The 8464-nt window shown below is 34.9% G+C and overlaps 1 pseudogene; it reads left to right on the top strand.

The window, feature by feature from the left end:
- The first annotated feature begins 309 nt into the window (after positions 1-309).
- On the top strand, positions 310-7983 carry LOC111988355 (gibberellin 2-beta-dioxygenase 2-like; annotated as a pseudogene).
- The last annotated feature ends 481 nt before the right edge of the window (positions 7984-8464 follow it).

Here is an 8464-nt window from a genome sequence, read left to right as displayed (position 1 = left end):
TGATGGCACTAACTATGCATACTAGAAAGTACGCATGAGAACTTTCTTGTAGTCTTTAGATGAGAAGGTGTGGCAAGCTATAGAGATTGGCTGGACCAAGCCAAAAGAAGCGCCAGCAAATTGGGATGAAGCCAAGATCAAGGTGGCAAATTTCAACAGTAGAGCGTTGAATGCCTTATTTAGCGCAGTCACTAATGAGGAGTTTAAGAAGATATCCCCAACCGAAACTGCTAAGGAAGCATGGACCATCCTCTAGATGATGAGGATTCTAAGATGAAGTCCTATATTACAAGGTAATTCAAAAAGTTCATGAAGAATTCCAATGGGAGGAGCTTCGACAAGAATCATAGGCAATCCAGTTCTTCTCAGTTCAAGAGCCAAGACAAAGGGAAGAAGGACACAAAGGATGGCAGTCAGTACACTGTTCCTATAGAACCTAAGTGCTTTGGGTGTTATGGTTTCGGACACATGAAACAGGAGTGTCCTATATATCTCAAGAGCATTGGGAAGAGCAAGGCACTTGCTGCAACCTTGAGTGACACTGAGCCTGAGGATGATTCCAACAATGAGGATGACAAAATCTTGAATGCCTTCACTACCACAGTCAATCCTACTAAGGGATTGTTGAAGATGTGGACGAAGAAGAAGAATTGGTGGATTCTAAGTGTGAGAATATGGATGATCAAGATGATATCCATACAGCCTAAGAGAAACTGTACAAGCTTTCTGAGAAGCATGAGAAACTGTATAGACTAGCCACCAAGAAACTCAGTGATGTGGAACTTGATCGTGAAGAGCTGTCTACAAAGTTTGATGAGGCTAATCAGACTATTGGAGCACTGAGGTTTGAGAACAATTTCTTGGCTGAGAAGACCAAGAAGCTTGAAGCAGAGCTGTTTCAAGTCAGAGCTCAATTGGAGAGGACTTCAAGTGCAAAGCTTAATGAGATACTCAGCATTCAGAAATCTGCTTCGGATCGAACAGGTTTAAGGTATGTTCTTTCTTCCTCTAATATTGTTTCTATTAGTACTACTGTTTTTGTTCCTCCTGCTAATAATGTTGAAATTGAGAACAATGATGTTAAAACTGAATTAGCTAGTGAGAACTTAGACAAGGGTAAATCTATCTTAAGAGCACCCCCTAAATAGGATAAGAAAGATGTTAAAAACCCTAAGGCTAAGAAGGCTAACTCTCAAAAGCCTAAACAGAAGAAGCAGCATCTCTGTCATCATTGTGGAGATGCTGGTCATATTCAATCAAACTGCTATAAGTGGTTAGCTACTCAACAAAGCAACGGCATGATAGCATTTGGAAGCCAGAATCAGCTTCAATCCTCTCTTGCTCCTCTTTGAGATCTTCTCAAAGCCCTCATGTTCCTTTCGAACTTGAATGGTTTCAATTCTTCCCCCACACCGCCGATTCAAGGGTTTAATCAAAGAAAATGTTCTTCCAGGGTGTGGAAGGAAAAGGACTCTAAGTGATTATATCACTTTCTTCTATCTTCTTGTTTTTGTTTGTTGCATTACTTGTGTGTTTTGCTTTTATTTTGAGTCAATCTAGCTTTATGCTTTGTTTTGTTTAACATGTTTTTGTTTGTTTGTTTTCAATTTTGTTTATTTTGTTTTTGATATAAAAATAAAATCAAAAATTGAAAAATAAAAAAAATACAAAAACAATGTGTGTTTTGTGTACTTTGGTACTTGTATACCTTGGATGGCCATTGAAACAAAGTTTTCTAAACTTTGTATATCTTGTAACTTAGATAAGCATCTCTATGCACAACTAAGTAAGTTAGCTTTGTGGCTCTTGTTTGTGATGAGTAAGATTAAGTTATCTCTTAGACTTAACACTCGTATCACTCTTTTTTACGAGAATGACTAGAAAATCCTAAAAGAAATGCATAAATAACCATCTCACTACTGTTGCCCACCAATCATAATAAGACACTTGTATGCTTCGGCATAGCAAAAGTGCAGTGTCAATGACATTTGTGTGCTTCGGCATAGCAAAATTAGAATGTCAAATATCAATGGGTATTTATTTTCTCTCTCTAATATGCCCATGCATGATATGTTAAATAAAAAGAAAAATATGCAAAAAAAAAAATAAAAAGCAAAAAGATCAAAAATGCTTTTAAATATGATTACAAGTGTGTATTTTAGGAGATGCGGGAGTTATAGAATGTACCTCGAAAGTGATAGTCCCTATCAAATAGTTATGATTGTGTGTGAGTTAAAGTGATTTTCTTATATCTCAAATCGTCATAACTAGTTGACACTTATGCAATCTTGCAATGTTTTTCACACACAACACACAATATTCTTTGCTACTCTTGATACATGTGTAGGTACAATGTGATTTGGGCATCACAAGATTTTACATGTGCTAATGGATACTCACTAAACTATCTTAACTTGTTTTTGAAATATAAAATTGGTTAGACTTGTTTTGTGTGTGTGTGTGTGTGTGTGTGTGTGTGTGTGTGTGTATTTTTTGAGGATCCATGTGCTTAAAATTCTTGTTGAGAGATGATTTTGAGAGCTTAATATGTTGTTTGAATCATTGGTTGAGTTGCATGTTGGATTGTATTCATGTCTATGTTTTTCACTTCTCGAAAAACTGTTTTTAAAAGCTGGCTTGACACCTCCTCGATACCTAGCTATCTGTCGAGCTTCTTAAGCTTTTTCTTATTGCAATCCTGACACCTCCTCGACACTTGGTGAATCGATCGAGAAAGCTCCTGCCTTCTCGATAGCTTCTCGATACCTGGCCGATCGATCGAGCATCTATTTCGTTTCTAGTGTTCAATTCCTTGATACCTTCTCGACACCTAAATCTGTCGACGATCATTTTTCCTCGACACCTCCCTCGACAGATGGCTCGACACCTCTCGATACCTTCATCTATCGAGCTTTACTGAGGTTCTATTTAAGCTTCCTTATGCAATCCGATTCTCATTTTCTCGATCTCTCTCAATCTATCCACACATGTTCACCTCCCAAACTCTCTTTTCTCACTCAAAACCTTCAACCCACGTGATTTTCAGCCTTTCTTTGCTTCAAATCACTTGGTATGCTCTCTTATCTCTTCATTCTTCATGCATTTCATGATTTGAAACCTAAGTTTTGGGGTTTTTGAAAAATTTTGGAGTTTTTCAAAATTGATGAGTGTTTCTTATAATTTTGGGATGGGTTTTCATTTAAATGTGTTTAAAATCACATACAAATTTGTCCTGAGGATACAACCAAGTTTATTACATTCTAAATACTGCAATTGTGGAGAAGTCCTAGTGGATTTTTAGTGTATCTTAGAAAGTTTTGAAAGAAGTACTGAAAGTAATAGTTAGAATCATTTATATATCACGGGTAAAGAGTTATAACCGTCCCAAAGCTGTTTCCAATATTCATAAACGTTTTCATTTCAACTGGAACAAATTTCGTCCCAAAAACTATTAAGTATGTAAATTTTGCATAATCGTATGCAACAGTCATTTGTTTGTTAGGACATATGTGGTTCACTTGTTATGAACATATATCATTCTTTTATGTAATTGGCTAATCCTTTGACAAAACGCACTTTACTTGTAATTGGGTAGTTCTAGGTGTTTTTAATACTTCAAGAAACAAGGTTTCAAGATCAAGTGTTGAAGTCATTAAGTCTGTCCAAGAAAACAAACTGAAAGTGCAAGGTTACTAAAGCTCGATAGCTAGCATGTGTCGAGGTTTAGAAAGCTGCTTAAGCCCGTATGCTCGACACTTGCTTGACAACTGCTCAACACCTCCTATCTGTCGAGGTTTACAAATATCAGAATTTCTGATCTAATTTCTTGGGATCCGTGTTTATGTGTTTGGGTCTTCTTTTCTCCTAACCCTGGACATATAAAAGGATTGTTTTAAGGGCTGTCAAAAAAGTGCACAAGTTGCACAAGTATTGAGCAAAGTCTGTTCAAACAATTTGTGACCGGAGACAAAGTTTTGCCCTAGTTCATCTCTTCTGAAAAAGTTGTTGTATATGTGCACCTTTGGGTTTTGTGACCAAGCATCTTCTTGATCTTCATCGTGGATGAACTGAAGAACTTTGCAGCCAACAACTCTTTCTAGTTGGTGATTAAAGTCGTGTACTGGGATCTGCGCATTGGTTAGTCACGTACTTAGGAGCCGTGCATCAAAAGGGGAATTTGTCACTATAGAACAAGTCCAATTGGGTATTGCAGTAAGGGTTCAACTGTAGGTTGGTAAGGTACTTGGGATTCCTTTACTTGTAACCGCTTGTTGTGATAATAGTGGAATTTCGGGAGTGGTGACCTGAAAATCACCCGGTGAGGTTTTTGCCGTCAGGTTTTCCCCATTCATAAACAAATCACCGTGTTATTTATTTTCCACTGCATAATTATTTTATTGGTGATTTGTTTGTGCTACTACGTGTTTGCATGTTAATTAACTTAATTAATTCACTTGACTAAATTAGTTGGTTAATTTATCACAATGGGTCAATTCGTTTTTGACCTATCAACGTTCAAGTTTCATAGAAACTCTTAGGATAATTTGATGCAAATGAAACTTGAAAATCTCATAGGTCTTACATATAACTCTCGTACATAAGAGATTCTGTAAAAAAAAAATTCACTTCATTGCCACAGTATTTGTCACTTTAGCTCTACTAAAGAGGATTTAACAATTCTCACATTAAAAAAAATTGGGATTAGACATCACTTTTTCTCTACTGAAAAACATAATGAATATAATATAGTGATTCAGTAATCAAACAAAATGTTTTAGAATTTGGAGCTGCAACAAAATGCTATCCTTAGACAATATATGCCCCCACACAAGAGTTGATAAATGGTACTACAAATTTATCCCCAAGATACAACCAAGTTTATTACATTCTAAAAATAGCAATTTTGGAGATGGCTTGAAGGAGTTTTAGTGTTTCTTAGAATGTTTTGAAAGAAGAAGAAATTAAAAGTGAGAGTTACAATCATTTATATATCATGGGTAAAGTCTTATAACCATCCAAAAATTGTTCCCAATATTCACAATAGTTTCAATTTCAAGTTGTACAACTTTTGGCCCAAAAACTATCAAATTCGTAAATTCTACATAATCTCGTACAACACTTATACATTCGAGATTCGAACAACTCTCAATTAATTTTGATGAAAAGAAACTTGATAATCTTGTGCGTCTTTTATACAACTCTCGTACGTCTGAGATTATATAAACTTTGTTTTTTCACTACAAAAAAATATAATAAAAATAAATAGTGATTTAATAATCAAACAAAACATTTGACACTCTGGAGCCACAATGAAACGCTATCCTTACACAATATGCGCACCCACACAAGAGTTGCTAAAATGTTACTTCAAATTTATCCCTAGGATACAATCAAGTTTATTGCACTCTAAATACAACAATTTTGGAGAAGCCCCAAAGGATTTTTAGTGTTTCTTAGAATGTTTTGAAAGAAGTACTAAAGAGTTATGACTGTCCAAAAATTGTTTCCAATATTCACAAATGTTTTCATTTCAAGTGGAACAAATTTTGTCCCAAAAACTATCAAATTCTTAAATTTTGCATAATCTTGTGCAACAGTCGCATGTTCGGGTTTCGTACAAAGTCTCAGGAAATTTTGATGCAAAAGAAACTTAAAAATTTAGTATGTCGTACATACATCTCTCGTACGTACAACATTCTCTAAACCTTTTTTTTTCCCATTTCATTGCCACAATTTCATTCACTTTAGTTCTACTATAGAGGAAGTAACAATTCTCACATTAAAAAAAATAAATAAATAAATAATTAAAAGGGACTTCACACGAAATTTCCACTGCCAAAAAATATAATAAATAAATATAGTGATTTAATAGTCAAACGAAACATTTAACAATTTGGAGCCACAACGAAATGATATCCTTAGACAATATATGCTCCCACACAAGAGTTGCTAAAATCTTACTACATATTTATCCCACGGATACAACCAAGTTTATTACGTTCTAAATACAACAATTTTAGAGATGTCCATTTTTAGTGTTTCTTAGATAGTTTTGAAAAAAGTACTGAAAGTGAGAGTTAAAATCATTTAAATATCACGGGTAAAGAGTTTTAACTGTCCAAAAACTGTTTCCAATATTCACAAACATTTTCATTTCTAGTGGAACAAATTTTGTCTCAAAAACTATCGAATTTGTAAATTTTGCATAATCTTACGCAACAATCGTACGTTTGGGTTTCATACAAACTCTCAAGACATTTTGAAGCAATGGAAACTTGAAATGTATGTAAGAGATTCTCTAAATTTATTTTTTCACTTTATTGCCACAGTTTTTGTCACTTTAGCTCTACTAAAGTGGATTTAACATTTCTCACATTTTAAAAAAAAAAAAAAGGGGGATTAAACATCACTTTTTCACTACCAAAAAACATAATGAAAATAATAGTGATCCAATAATCAAACAAAACGTTTTAGAAATCGGAGACACAACGAAATGCTATATTTTATGAAATTAACATGATAAATTTTACTTAGATGTCTTGTAAATTTACTTTTTATGAAAATTTTTTTATTATACTAAATTGAATTTGTTTAAGATGGATTCAAGTTACACAATTTATTTAATTTTTTTTTTAACAATAGATTTTTATTTAATAGTTAAAAAGGCACCACTTACCATGCATGTCATTGGTGTTCTAAAATAAACTAACTATTTATGAAAGTTATCACTTTCTCTCTCTAGTGCCATGGTCAACTGCTAGCGTAGGAATAAACCCAGATGAGTTTTTAATGAGGTTTAAGACCAGATTTACATTTGATGTCTTATGACACAACAGTTCTACCGTAAGTCATTACATCCAAGCAGTTAGGGGTCTAACATGTGAGCTATTAGAGCTGATAGCAGAGGGGCTATATGTCAAGAACAAATCGGTTTTCAGTGGCCGGCTGATTAGGGACGTAGAGAGTGACTCACTCCTCAGGCTTAATTACTAATATCTACGCACTTCTAAAGATGATGATATTGGCTTTGGAGAACATTCTGACCCTCAGCTCTTCAGCATTCTTACATCAAACGATGTTGCAGGCCTCTAAATTCTTGTTGAAAAAGATGCGTGGATTAGTGTCCCAGCTGACCACAATGCCTTTTGGGTTATTGTGGGTGACATGTTACAGGTTGATACTCTCTTTCTTTCTCTAGGTCATTTAAAATGTAATTTTTGATCTTTTTGTTTTCTTTTTAACCAAAAAAATTGTGCACTGATATTAATTTTTATTTGTGAAGGCTCTAACAAAAGGAAGATTTGTGAGCGTCCGGCACAAAGTATTAACAAATACATCCAAGCCTAGAATGTCAATGATATATGTTGGAGCTCCCTCCCTGCAAGCATCAATTTCTGCACCTCCAGAATTGCTTAGACCAATTGGCCACTCTCTCTACAGGACCTTCACTTGAAAAGCCTACAAGGAAAAATTATACTCACAAGGTCTTGCGGCTACACGTCTTGATGGTTTCAAGAATTAGAATTTGGGCGAAGAATGAGTATTGATGAGTGCAAAAATCGTCAATGGTTAGGATCGTCCAGATGGCTCCGGCATGACCTGCAAAATAGTAGAGAAAAGTAACAAATAGGTCACCGGCGTGGTGCCAGCCGATGAGCCTCCAATGGTAAAGCTAGATAGAGAGAGTGAGAGTGATAAAGAGAAAATTCTGGTTGATGGGAGTATATTTCTAATCCTTTGTCTTTACCTTAGGTTGGATGTTCCTTATATAGACTTCTGCTTTTCTAGCGTTGGAACCACCATTAATGGTGGTTTAATTCCCTGTTTGGGTAACGCCTCTGACACTTAATGCCGAGATATGGAGATCTCTGGGCTATCACCCTCTTTACTTCGTCCAATCGTAATGGCTCAGTCAATAAAGGCCTCATTTATGGTTTGTTCCTCATCCATCGCTATGTCTGGAAGAACAATATCTTCGGGCTCATCAAGTATCATTTCAATTCTTATAAGTTTTAATTGAATTGTGAAGTCGTTTTAGAGACAAGAGTTCTAGTCTTTATATTTTTATTTGAATAACTGTAATGTTGGAGTCTTTGCTCTTTCTTTTAGGGAGTTGTTTTGGTCCGACTGTTGGTCTTTAATTCTTATACTTTGTGTAATAGTTCACTGCTCACTAATTAATTGTGTGTGAATGTGATCATGTTCACTCAAGAAATTTTTTTGTTTCTTCAAATTGCTTACTAACTCCCACGAAATTCCTAAATTAAAATGAATCGCATTTTTATTATTATTTTGGGTCTTCTTAAAATTCAATATGGCTGTCATATCTTGTATAACCAATAACTAATTCTTTTTCTAAAGATTTATCCTATTTCCAAACAGAGCAAAGTTCCTAACAATCTATCAACAATCTAACTGAACTGAAAAAAGGAATTTTGATTCAATTTTCGGATATTTTTGGTCC

This window comes from Quercus suber, unplaced genomic scaffold, assembly GCF_002906115.3.
Source record: "Quercus suber isolate HL8 unplaced genomic scaffold, Cork oak 2.0 scaffold_39, whole genome shotgun sequence".
In the NCBI taxonomy this organism is placed as follows: Eukaryota; Viridiplantae; Streptophyta; class Magnoliopsida; order Fagales; family Fagaceae; genus Quercus; species Quercus suber.
This window is presented reverse-complemented; position numbering and strand designations above follow the sequence as displayed.